The following is a 13,714-nucleotide window of genomic DNA, read 5'->3' as shown; positions in this document are numbered from 1 at the left end:
AACGCACTCACTGAAACAATTAATGCTACTTTCGAAAACAATAAATGTTGTTTCCCCAGAATTTCACAGCAAGGAACTTGATCTAGATGTTTTGGCAGGAGATGATGAACTGAATAGCCCGTTTCTATTGCTAACAAATGATTTGTCGGGAGAGAGTATCCTGGAAAGGCTCTTGCTAACGGTCGCGTGACAATTACTATTTTCTTTCTGTATATAATTTGCCTGGAAATACAAGCCTGTGGGCTGGACAGTTCTTATTATAACAGCCTATATGAGCCGTTTGGATGGTTTAGCACAAGAGATATGTTTAGCGTACGAAATATAAATAATGCATAACTGACGATCACATTTTACGGAAGGACAGCGTGTTCATCTATTCAAAATAACCCGGCTGCTATTAAACCACACGTGTCACTGGATCACCATGCACGCGCGCGTTATGAAGGATTGTTGTGTGTGCAAATATACCCAATGCTTGGTTACTTTCCTGGAGACATATAAAGATGAAAATCTGTGATGAATGACTGAACACGACAAAAACATACATTTCCTAAGAGCGAGAAGAATAAGCATAGTGCCAACGGATTAAATGCTGCGTTTGGGGAGACAGATTTGCAGCAGGTACGTCATTTGGCAAGCTGTTTTGTCTATATTCATTGTGCAGCGGTTATGCCATCGGGTCGATGTTCGCCACATGGCACACAACAATAGAACGTGTATTATCCGAATGATGGACTGGTACCTCAGGGCAAGGTAGTCAATAATATATAAAGGTTGTATAAGGTATGTGGTTTTTTTTTGTATTATCATGACAAATATCGCTATTTTATGTCCATATCATCATGTATTTTGATTTAGTCTAGTCGGCTACACGTATACGTATACTGCTCTAATTGGAGTATTACTTGTTGGTATTAGCATTTTGAAAACGAAATAAAATTTCAAGGATACAAGTAAAATGGACATCAACATTTTTTTCCTGTTCAATAGTTATATATCTTAAGGTATGAATTGATTTTAGATAATATCTAAGGGATGTTATGTCTATCCCAAACGATAGTCAATATCGCATGGGGGACTTTAGTGACAGTCCGTCTGCTAGAAAAACCGAGGCGATACTTTAACTGATATTATTAAATACTGATCAAATTTCGTCATAAAAATATTTACACAACATCTGACACAGATCTCATACGTAGTTTAAAGAGATGTAAACGTAATTTGGATAGCAATGATATTGATCCTTCGTGATAGAAACATGAAGATGTAAACAGCTGGCGATGGTCCAGTTACATGTTAATATCTAAGCTGGAAATCTCAAAGTCGATAAAGGGAAATTTTAACACAAAGCATTAATGATATGCTAGTGATAAAATATCGATTCAATATATCTTAATCACACTAATGACTTAAACATTTCTCTGAAAGTCGACACTCATATGCTGCGATATTTGAAAAATAGAGACAGAAAAGGGGAAATGTTCCGTATGACGTATGGTATTGAGTACTATTGCTATCGCACTATCACTATACCTAGGTCTATTTACTGAGAGCAAACCAGTCGTCCCACTCTGTTTCTACTAAGTTAAACAGTAGTGGCTACTCCCAGTTTTATAAACTGTGGCATATCACGTTAAGGGGAAATAACCAAGCATCATTATTACATTTAAGTTGTATGGTCTGTGACTTGTTGTATTTTTGGCATAGAAAATGTTTTAGAGCGTTCTACATATTTTTCTCCGCCTCTCTAAGTTTTAAACTTAAGATATTTACCGATTTCTGTAAAGTTCGTAATCGCAAAGTTATTAAACAATTAAACTAAAGTACTGATTTTTAACGTGTTCACAATTAAAATAGCTCAGAAGTTTTGGAACTGCTCCGATTTATTCAGATCTGTACGGTTATTGCCGATATTGACCACGTGATACCGCGCGAGAGGTTCCGATCTATACGGTTATCGTCGATGTCGGTGACATGATGCAACTCGGTTTTCTTATATTACCCGAAAGTTTGAAACATGGCGTTGACTGTGGCGTTCTTTCAAAACGTGTGATATTTCATGCGACATTTACCGCTATGTCAATAGTATTTTGATGCTTTCATGGATCTGAACCATCATATATAAGCATCCATATTCACACATTGTGTATTTTATGAGAGTTTGTGATGGTGGGTGAAAATTACAAGAAATACAACTTTCAGGAGAAGAGGGATACTATGTTAACATTGTATCATACCATCAAGTATATTCCCATCACGCTAATCCTTGGTATCTATCCCATTCGTTCATATCAAGTATTTGCATACGCATAGTAATTTGAAGATGTTTACATTGGATGGGTGCATTGTGACCATTAAATACAAGTTTTTTCAATAACACAGACACAAATTATATCAAACGGTGACTCGTCACGAGAAAAAACGCAGTATCCGGAAAAACACATCAGTATATGTTGAATTAATTACTTTTATTAGTGATAACATGTCGTGGCCTACAAGAAATAAGTTTAATATACTCATAATGGACATTGAACCGATTCCACGACGACGGATTTTGCTTTCAGTAGGTTGTTGTCTTCATTGTTTCAAAGTTATTGTGTTGGAACTTGAGGTTTAAACGACGTCTAATACGTGAAATCGAATCTGATCGAAAGTGTTCTGTGGACTGCGTTCTAGGCTAAGCATCCGACATTTTTCCCGACATATCACTCTTTCAGCAAAGCTAAAGTTGCTTTGGCAATGAAACGTATTTAATTGTGACCATAAAGTATCCGGAAAAGTCGAGCAGGAGAAGAAAAATCGTTTTAATCCTTCTTATACAGTATTTAGCTAAGCCATTACGTTTGGGTGATTTTTATACAACTACATTCGTATTCGTTTGATCAAACATCTTAAGTGTAAAGTATTTTGATATTTAGTACTTGATTACATATATAAGAGATGCATATGTAAGTATAAATAGTTTATAAGCTGATAAAAAGTTAAGGTGAGCTGGACATTTGTCACACAATCAGTCTTTTAGCCCATTAAATTCCCATAGCTTATCAGTGTAATGCGATCTGGAACAATAGTCATTAGCTATGCAGGACAGGGATACTTTTATGATCATTGATGTGACGTCAGGATTCAAATATGTCGAGAATGAATGACGCCTTCGTCTGTATTCGCAAGATACTTGTAGATATGTGTTAAAATAGTTTGTAGTGTTCATTAAAAAATTATGTTTCGTCTCACAAAATATCATTGGAAAAGAAAACTCAACAAATATGATACACTCCATCAAACATATGACACAGGGGTGGTTGTTATTGAGACGTTCGGCAACCAATCAACCAACTAGTTAATTAATGTATGACAGATGACCACACTGCACTGAATATATCATCGACTATTGATCTGAATAATAACAGTCTGCAAAATATTTCATTTAATATTTATTTCGGAAAAATGTAAAAATCGGAAGCATCCGTTTTATACTCATCTTTGACTCCTCGTGTAAATCTCTTTTCTTTATAACCACAGCAAGCCACAAAACAGTTTCATTGAACCTTAAACGAGAGGAGAAACTTTTAATATATTACATGTCATTATTTATGAACCGTCTCTCATCTTGCTGACCTTTTAATTTTTAGAATTCTTGGTACAAAGTTGCTTTGTCAATTCACATTTTGAAATCGTTCATTGAACCACCTCGCATTTTTTGCTGGCATTTGGTTAAATTGTCTTCTTGTTTCCAAAGATGTCGTGTACTATACGGATCACTCACACGTACTCTAGACCAACCTTCGACATTTCCTTGCCCCAATGCTAACACAGTATTAGCGTTAAGAAATTCAATAATTTCACAACCTCTTGAGTGCAACCACTGTAAATAATGACATCGTAATAACCAGAATCGAGGTTTTATGTAATCCTATGAAGGTTGATATGTTTATTTATAGCTTGTGTTTTGTGAGCGCCATAAACTGTGTGATTTAACATGTGTTAGTTGTGGTTTGCTGGACAATCTGGGAATCCCCCGGGAGGGACATGTATAATTATTCTCCCCAGATCGATAAGGACTGTTTGTCCTAAGCCTCGTAAGATTACATGTACCACGCTAGCCCTGATACCCTAGAGCCAGGCTAACACAGTGGTCGTACAGTTGTTGCCATTCTATGCAATCAAAATGTCACGCTTCAATTACTTTGATCTTGTCAAGTAATCATTTACCTACAAATGGCTTATAGAAAATAGACGACACCAACACATTTGAGCATAAAAAGATCGGTTTATCGGAAACTTTCCACTTGCTGACCGTTGTCAGATGATGCTACTGTAGTCAAAAACTAAGGTTTTCGATAATTGACCTAGTAATAATGCTTCCGCCGGATAACTATATTTGCAATTGTTACATGGAGGCGCTTCGGATGATTTTTCTTTTTTTTTATGAAATGAGTTTAAGAGGTTTTTGTGAGCCTTGGTGAGCAAACAGTAAAACTTCGAAAAGATTTCGTAAAATCTTTTATGAAATGAACATAAATTAAAAATACTTTTTATCATATAACTACAACAATATATATTCAAAGAACGTCAACGCCAAAATATATTGCAAATATCCTGCGAAGACAGCCATTCTGTCCCGCTGTGATACACACCTAAATATAATGCAAAAGATGAAAGACTATTTAGAAGACAGCATTAAGGAATATTGTAAAGAAGACTAAAGAATATTGTAAAGAAGACTAAGGAATATTGTAAAGAAGACTAAGGAATGTTGTAAAGAAGACTAAGGAATGTTGTAAAGAAGACTAAGGAATGTTGTAAAGAAGACTAAGGAATGTTGAAACTAAAGTAAAGAAGACTAAGGAATTTGTAAAGAAGACTAAGGTGTAAGAATATGTAAAGAAGACTAAGGAATATAATGTAAAGAAGACTAAGGAATTTGTAAAGAGACTAAGGAATGTTGTAAAGAAGACTAAGGAATGTTGTAAAGAAGACTAAGGAATATTGTAAAGAAGACTAAGGAATGTTGTAAAGAAGACTAAGGAATGTTTAAAGTAAGAATAGTTGTAAAGAAGACTAAGGAATGTTGTAAAGAAGACTAAGGAATTTGTAAAGAAGACTAAGGAATGTTGTAAGGAAAGGAATGTTGTAAAGAAGACTAAGGAATGTTGTAAAGAAGACTAAGAAACTAAGGAATGTTGTAAAGAAGACTAAGGAATGTTGTAAAGAAGACTAAGGAATGTTGTAAAGAAGACTAAGGAATATTGTAAAGAAGACTAAGGGATGTTGTAAAGAAGACTAAGGGATGTTGTAAAGAAGACCAAGGAATGTTGTAAAGAAGACAATACATCTAAACCAAATTATAAACGTTAATTATTTGGCATACGCATACAAAATGTACCTGATGCATGACATGATCGTAACGGATCTTATGTTTTTCTATTTTTAACAGACGTTCGTTTTCTTTAATCAGTTACTTGGTTATCAGCTATATGACTCCACCTATCACTTTTTTTACCTTACGTTTCGATTGACATCGTCTCATTTGCGCTCGGTCTTGACTTGCGATTTCGCACTCGTGAGGAGGAAAGATACGAGTGTATCCGATTCTTCTACCTAGTTGAGACACATCACGTTCTATAAAACTTGTAGTTCCTTTTCTTTGGTAGTGTGAGAGGAGGTTTGTTTGTTTGATTAAATTAACGTCCTATTAACAGCCAGGGTAATGTTAGGACAGTCTCCAAATGCATGCGATTGTTGCGGGTATGGGTTTTGGGAGACTGTGGTATATTCATGTTCTTCTTTTATAGTTGAACTTTGGGAGGAGGTACAAGGTAAACGTCGTTAACTTTAACATTTGTTTCTCTCCCTGTCCGGTCCCGTCATTATCCGTACAAATTATGTCGGTGCGATATTCATGTTATGCTTTTCTAGACAACACTTACATCTGTACCGTTCCACATACGAATTCATGTTATGCTTTTAGAAATTTATTTTATTATGTCGAATTAAGTAATTAACAAATACGTTCCATCACCATTTATTCTCGTATTATTTGCATTGTAGCAAATAAATGATTTTTTTATTTCTTTTCCTGTATAAAAATTGATAATTATATTCGATGCACTACCAAGCAATATCCACCTATTGCAATGTTAATGCATATCGATTGAGCTTTGGTATAGGTAATGGCAAACAACACTGACTCAAATATATTGTCCATGACCATCTTTAGACAATGAACATTCAGTGTGTATCTTACATCAACATACTAAAACGATAAATCGATATAGTCTGTTTAGATCATATATCACATATTTACATATAAATGTTTTAAGTAATATGATTGATTTATAAACAGCCTGATTTCTTTATATAAATGCTGTTATCTGTAGTTATATTGTACGAGTACAGCTGTTGCCTTTTATCATAAGCGCCACACATATGAATGACCTAACAAGTTCCTTCATTGATGACAATGATGATATTGACGACAAACATGCAGTGAATATTCTAACCAAGAAGATGTGGTGATGAACTGTGTAAGATAGCTGTAATAATTGATATGATCGTGCAAGGTATGTTGGTTGATTTGGCTTAAAGTCCAATCATCAGGTAGGATTAATTATCAACAGTGTTCCTGTATGCATTTTGTTGCGTGTGTGTATTTCTATGGAATGGGAGGCTGCAGTATATTAGTGTCGTGCCTCCTTAGACTCGTATAGTATATCGTGCGAGAATTGATTAACTTAAAAAGTCATCGTCATTTGTAACGGCGCTTCTGATTGGCTGAACGATAAGTTACGGAAGCAAGGGACTGAGTACATGAAGAAATTGTAAATGCCATGGATTATATATGCATATTAATTTGCAATATTTAGTTATAAATGTAAAAGTAAAGAGATGTATATCTGAGACTACGTATGATTTTAGAGTCAATGATTGTGTTTTACCAGGACATAAAACTATGCCAGTTTCAGTTGTGAGTTTGACACCATGGTATGGAGTCTACCCAACACACACAACCCGACATATATATGAGGCCGTCCATAAAGATGCTCCACCAATGACAACCGGTATATTTTCTCTATCAAAAACAGGAGCCGACGATTAAGTACTTTTATTCAGTTACAAAAGTTTCTCACTTTACACAATTATCACCATTGAACAGTTTGAACTTTTACATCAATATAAAAATATCAAAAATGATAAATTGCAATGCGAGAAAAATCCGTGGCATTATATGTCCTATATGGCATGAACTAATGATTGCGCATGCACAAAAGAAAAATAAAGTATTATTTTTTGTGTTACATTTTTATATAAGACAAGAATTGTTTTTAATTTTTATACCTTATGTGTGATATCATATAAACGCAATTTTCAAGAAATGTGTTTAGGATACTTTCTAAACAGTCAAGTAATACATATATATTATCAGACACATTTATACAAAGTCTGAACATTATATCATAATAGTACCGATTGATATGATTTAATGTGACTTTTGAAAGTATTAAAATGACCCATCGTACTCAAACCATCTGAAAATGACTGAACTATTGTATTCAAGTTATCATCCTATATCAAAGTATTAAGAGTATATTTAAAAACACACAGAGGTACATCTGCCGATCGTATGTTTCTGATATTATATGCCATATACATGTATCATAGATTGATTAATGTCAAACTGAGATATTATATATTTATATTATACCCAATTTAAAATATCGTTTCAATTCAATTATTTGAAGTATGTCAGTATCTGTAATTATACACTATTAACTAAGTAAGATTAAGCGCTTATTTATGACTTAAGTTGACCATACTGTTTTTTTATCGAGTTGACCCCTCCGCCACCCCGCCTCTTTAGCACAGAGCTGGGCAGCCCCGAGTAATCAGAATCTGGCCGTGATTGATACGGATGCGCTATGCTAGGACAGAGAACCAACATGACTTATCTCTGACCGCCCCATCGATCCGGTCCTCCCTCGTGTCTCAATTGTGTATTGAATCAAAAATATAAATTCAGGTGTCGCGGGCATTTATTTCTTTCTTTGCAATGTCATCACAGATATCCTGACAAATGTATCTTACAGTCAACAAGAATTATATGTAGGCGTATTCTGGATTCGGATATAAAGATAAACATATACTGTAATATTGTCACGGAATTAAAGTAAGTCGAAGGTGAAAGCCTTGTATACAAGGACAATTTACAGGTTAAGAAATGTAAATGTCTTCTCATAAAAAGCTATAGTTTTAATGTTATCTGTAATGTTGAATCTATTGATACGTAAATTTGCCTGTTGCTTCAACTTCTGTATGGTTCCCATAAACAATGGGTGACGAAGCAATACCGAGGATCAATAGAGACTATAATCTTTCAAGTCACTTATCATCAGTGTGTGGGAGAAAGACCCGGCCAAGGATGAGCGTCTTACAGGTCTCCATTGGTTACACCGAGATCACCACCGTAATTGTGCTTTGAAACAAATGTATAAGCACCGCATCATGTCAAGGAGGAATGGCATACTGTAATTGTTTTCTTCCCCAGAGAATACCTGACCCTGTTGTAGGTATTATGATGTCGACACGAACTCCTTCTTACAACTACTACAGAAATTATTGCTCGCTGACTGGGACATTTAACTTCCATTGTATAAAATGTCTTGCTTTGCGCTACCGCTGGATAAATTGTTTGATGGATTAATTCTTATTTGTTTCCGCACTTCTTATCCAGACAAAACATGTTTAATAAGACAGATAATATGTTATACAGCTATTGGCTGCTATTACTTTACAGATTTGGTTGTTTGTTTTATTTTATGACTTAAATGGTTTATTTTGTTATCTGCATTTAGAAATGTATGACAAGTCCCGTCGATTAGTTCCATTTGAAATGAACATCTTAATATAAATCAGAGTGTTTCGTGATAAGCAAGTCATAAAAATTAATGGTTAGCTGCAATAACTGCGTCTTCGTCTGACAAAAGTAACTGCACAGATACCATAAAACTTGTACTGTGTATTATGTAACAAGTGTTCTAGATAGTGTCTCATCTTCAGGCCAACTATTGAACAGAATAATAATAGAAAGTCTCCGGCAATCTTTTCAGGATAAACTAGAGATGGCTCTGCATGCTCCCGGAGCTCATGACTGATGTCCGAATGCACGTGGGAGCTTTCAGTGGCGTTCTTAGGACACAGACACGTCCACACGTGGGACTCTGAATGCCATCACATACATGGTAAGTACCTAATGAATTATACAATGTGTTACATCGCAAAGCCAATCGCTGGTTTAATGTGTCTACGGGTTTTCTGTTAAAATTACGTCTGCTTTTTATTCAATTTGTTATGCCTTGGAGTCGTCTCCGAAATATATTACGAACCATTTACAGTACTTTTAATCAACTGAGCCAATCGTTTGGCGTCTTCGAAATCTAGATTAATCTTTGTGAAAAGAACGCAATACAGTCAAATTTATTTCTAAATAACGACTCTTGTGATGAAATTACAAAAGCAGATTTTGCGTCTAAAAGAATGCCTACACATGGGTATGGTATACATTCATACAGTTGTTTCTATAAAATGCTATAAAATGTTTATTTGTTGTTTATAACTGACTTCTGATGATAAGGGACAACGATTGTTATCTGAAGTATTAAAGTAGTTTCCACAAAGTAGGTATTCATATATTTCTATAATTTTGCTCGAAATTGACAAAACTGACGTTTTCTATACAAACTGTAGCTTTGTATTCATAGGGATACAGAGTTGTCATTTTGGCAATGGTCTAGCACTAGGTAGTGTTATATTAGAAAACATTAGTTAATATTATGAGTGTGTTTTAATAGGCCATCAGTTAACCGTGTTTCTCATTATGACGTCTAACTTCAGGCTACTGCCTATTCCCCCTTCTCTACCAATACATTATACGAATACATTTGAGAGGTTATTTATACATGTAATTGGAGGCCGTAAATAAACCGATATACTATAGTCAAGGCGTTTATAAACATATATTACAAATTGTAGCATCTGAAAGATTTTTTACCGGGGATATAATAACCAACTAGTTGAGTGACCAAAACTATGCCATTAGTTGACGATTATTCTGATAAAATGCACAACACAAGACTTTTCGTTTATACATGTATTTCCAAATTTAACGATTTGGCCATAACCTGTTGTATGACGCCGTTAGTGGTGTTCATTAAATGAGTACATCTCCGCCTTTTTCCTAAAAAGTGTCCTTCATATAACTTACATATTCAAATCAATTTTTAATATCTTTTATCAGAAAGGTTAGATCATGATGCACATAAGCTAGAAAACAAGTATGTACCTGAAATTAGTGTAAATGTTTCTACCATTGGCTTATTTGACCAATTATGTTTGCTTAAAGCATTTAGCGAAACTATAACGGATTATAATATATATACAAATATAGTGATGATAAAGTGTCTCTTAGAACCTAACTATGGCGGTATCCTTTAATTGGTAATAGCGTGGACCATTCTAGTAATCTGACCTTGACCTGAAGAACGGAATGGCCATTGACACGAAATGCTTATTTCTTAACGCGTCCACTCACCAGGACACCAGACAAATTCCTAAGTACACCATACCGGTGTCTCTCGGACGGAATATCCCGACAATCACTAATCAGGCTAACTTAATAACGCGATGCCCTGAATATTGCAAGGAGACTGATAAGTAGATGACGCTGATAAAATTTCCTTGTTAATCATCCAGAAATCTTCGAGTTTAGGAAACAACCATAATTACACCAATTTATCTTAATCGATACCAATGTAGGTTCCACGTTGTTCTGGTGTGTGGGCGAATGATGCTCAGTCGGGACCGACTTTTATATACATATATGCATATCGAATGAAATATCGCTAACATGAAAATATTTCTGTTCTTATAAATCAATGCCTACTGACCATCGGCTATCTGTATACGAAGGGTAATGCTGGTAAAGACCTATCTTTTTAATCTTATTGCATCCTAATGCTCTTCGGCGCTACGTTAATGCGGCTTTATAGTTAAATGACCTTTGAGCTCTTAGACTTCTATCATATGGACCTTTAGTTTTTAATATCGAACATAGTATACAAAACATTTTATCTTGAACCGGTTAATGCCACGAGCAAGTCCGCTTGATTGATAGTCAATATATCACTTTGTTTCATTAGATCGATCACTAGCATGTATTATATGAAGCTAACTATATGTATATTACAATTGCTGTGTAAACTATTGTGTTGCTGACTTGCAGGTAGGGCGTCGTAAAGGCGACTGAATTTGGGATATTATCCTTCCACTCTTTCCTAGCTCCTTTTTTCTTCGTAACCTCTTCCTTGATACCGCCTTTGTTATGGGTCATTTAAGGTATGCCTTCCGTGTATGCAATATGTGGGAGTGTTTTGAGAGACTGCAGAACCAAGAGCGTTCATCCCAGTTATTAAGTCTCTGGTTCGATCCCCTAACCGAAACACATCCTAGACTATAGATGTGTTTGTATCTGCTCCTTTACTTCCATGACATGAGACTAGACTGGTCATATTCTTATCAGACGTTATTTTGTTTACTGATAACTTTCATTTCCGAATGCTTATTTCATTGATGCTTACAGCGACATCAGATGCAGGCGGAAGGAAAATGCGATAATATCAATATCGATAGCTCTAACCAATATAACATCAATTTGTACTTACAGTTTATATATATCTATGTATAAATTATCCCACAGCCCTGTAGGTAGGGCGTTAGAATTGTACCTGCTGCCCCTATTGCATGATCATAAAAGGCGACTAAATTTAGGATCTTATCTTTTCTCTTCTTCCTAATTGACTTCATCCTTCCTAATGCCTCCCTTGGCACCGCCTCACCTTTGGCCTTTAGTTGAGCGTTCGCCCCTGTGAGGTAGGCTCTGGGTTCTGTCCCTTGGCCGAGACACACCAAAGTCTATAAAAGTGGTAGTTTCTGCTCCTGCTTAGCGCTCAGCAAAAAGGGAGTGGGACGACTGGTTCGCCCGTTGTTAGTATAATGTGACCGGGTGGGGTGTGTTTCTTGGTGTCTTCGGCGGCATGCTCCAGTGATATAGCACTATAAAAAGGGCAAAAGTTCCACTATACAAGAAGACACTACACGAATATATCGCAGTCTCCCGAAACACGCACCTCGCACAACATACACGCAACACACCGCATACATGGGAGGCCGTCCTTACATGACCATAGCTGTTAATAGGACGTTAATTAATCAAACAAACAAACAAACAAACAAAATTATCCCAATCATACAGTAAAACAATAATTTGTGACCTCATAAAATAGGGTTTTAGCAGATTCATTACGATACATCTTTTCAGTAACCTTTTGAGCTGAAGTTAAAAATATGGCTGCTTGGTCACTACAATAAAACGGAATGTGAATTCAAGCATACAGAATACAAGAAAAAGTGAAGGCAGAAAAAAGCATTCCAGTGGCTTTTCTATTTACTGGATGGATCACTATCAATATAGCGAAAACAAAACTTCAGCGAAATTAACATACAATACCGCATATGGGCATTCTCCATTTTATATTTATAGTTTATTTAATCGTTGATGTTACTGTTTTTTTTTTAACTTTATTGGTTTATGAAGGAAATTTTGTTTTCGGATTCTCACAAAAGTTTGCAAACAAAATTTATATCATAACCCGATGAAGTTAAAAATAGTTACATAATGCTTATAATCTATTTCTCCGACTACTTGATAACATAAAACACGTTTAAATGTGCGATTTCATTGATTTTTCAATGGATTATTTTTTTCTATATCGATACGCAACGTCGAGTCTCTATTGTGACGTCATGATTACGTCGGATTTTTTCTTCATAGAATATGGAGAAAAAGATAATGCCAGTCAGAGAGTTGGATTTAGTATGAAAACAAATAAAACTTAATTAGTATGCTACACAGTAGACAACTGCAATTGATTGCTTTATCATATCTATATAACTATCGCAATGGCTCTATGAAATGCTAAATATAATATTCTTCTTAACAGGATCCATTAGGCTGTCATTGATGTTGTCTATGCTGTACATGTATGTTCTATTCTAGCCCCGTTAGCAAAGAAGTATTCATGTCGTAATTAGTAGCACAATGTAGTGTCGGACAGACTGACACCGGAATGACCTGTAGGTACAGTCTTGTAAAATTGTCGACGGACTTCACAGTAGAAGGTCGGAAGGGATTGATCTTCGTCCGTCATTGTAGGTTCTAGTTGAATCTTGAGTTTTGACCTAATCAATAGCGTGGCCACTTCAGGCAGAAATACGCCATGTTTCATGCATATGACAGCGATGTCATTGTTTCCCACAGTCACAAAAGTACAAGCATTGTCAACTTTGCATCACATCCAACTCATGTACATTTGTTCACATCAGTTATACAAGCAAGGTGACGATGTCATTATCGTGTTCTAGAAACATTGAGATGGAAAATCATTTTCAGAACTATGAGACCCAGGTGTGAAAAAATACCTTTATTAAATGATATATAGGGCAATATGGCATGTTAACAAAATAATCCTTCGACTGTCCTTTACGGAATAGCATACGACTAGAAAACCATTAAATCGAAGAGAACAGGAAGCGGAAGTTATACGTTATATAACCGAGATGTATAGAAGATGGTGGACCCATGATCGATTTCAGTTGGGGT

General features: G+C 35.5%; 1 protein-coding gene across 3 annotated transcripts in view; it reads left to right on the top strand.

Moving 5' to 3' along the window:
- The first annotated feature begins 443 nt into the window (after positions 1-443).
- Positions 444-13,714, top strand: part of LOC138334810 (G-protein coupled receptor dmsr-1-like) — a 147,986-nt gene continuing 134,715 nt past the window's right edge. For 2 of the 3 annotated variants that reach the window (XM_069283566.1, XM_069283562.1), the window contains exons 1-2: positions 8,407-8,563; positions 9,108-9,239. The gene's annotated coding sequence lies outside the window, so the exon portion shown is untranslated. Of the gene's footprint in view, positions 622-8,406; positions 8,564-9,107; positions 9,240-13,714 lie in introns of those variants that run through there. The other variant, XM_069283563.1, reaches the window with a different exon arrangement.

The sequence above is a fragment of the Argopecten irradians genome, chromosome 11 (genome assembly GCF_041381155.1).
Source record: "Argopecten irradians isolate NY chromosome 11, Ai_NY, whole genome shotgun sequence".
Taxonomy (NCBI): domain Eukaryota; kingdom Metazoa; phylum Mollusca; class Bivalvia; order Pectinida; family Pectinidae; genus Argopecten; species Argopecten irradians.
This window is presented reverse-complemented; position numbering and strand designations above follow the sequence as displayed.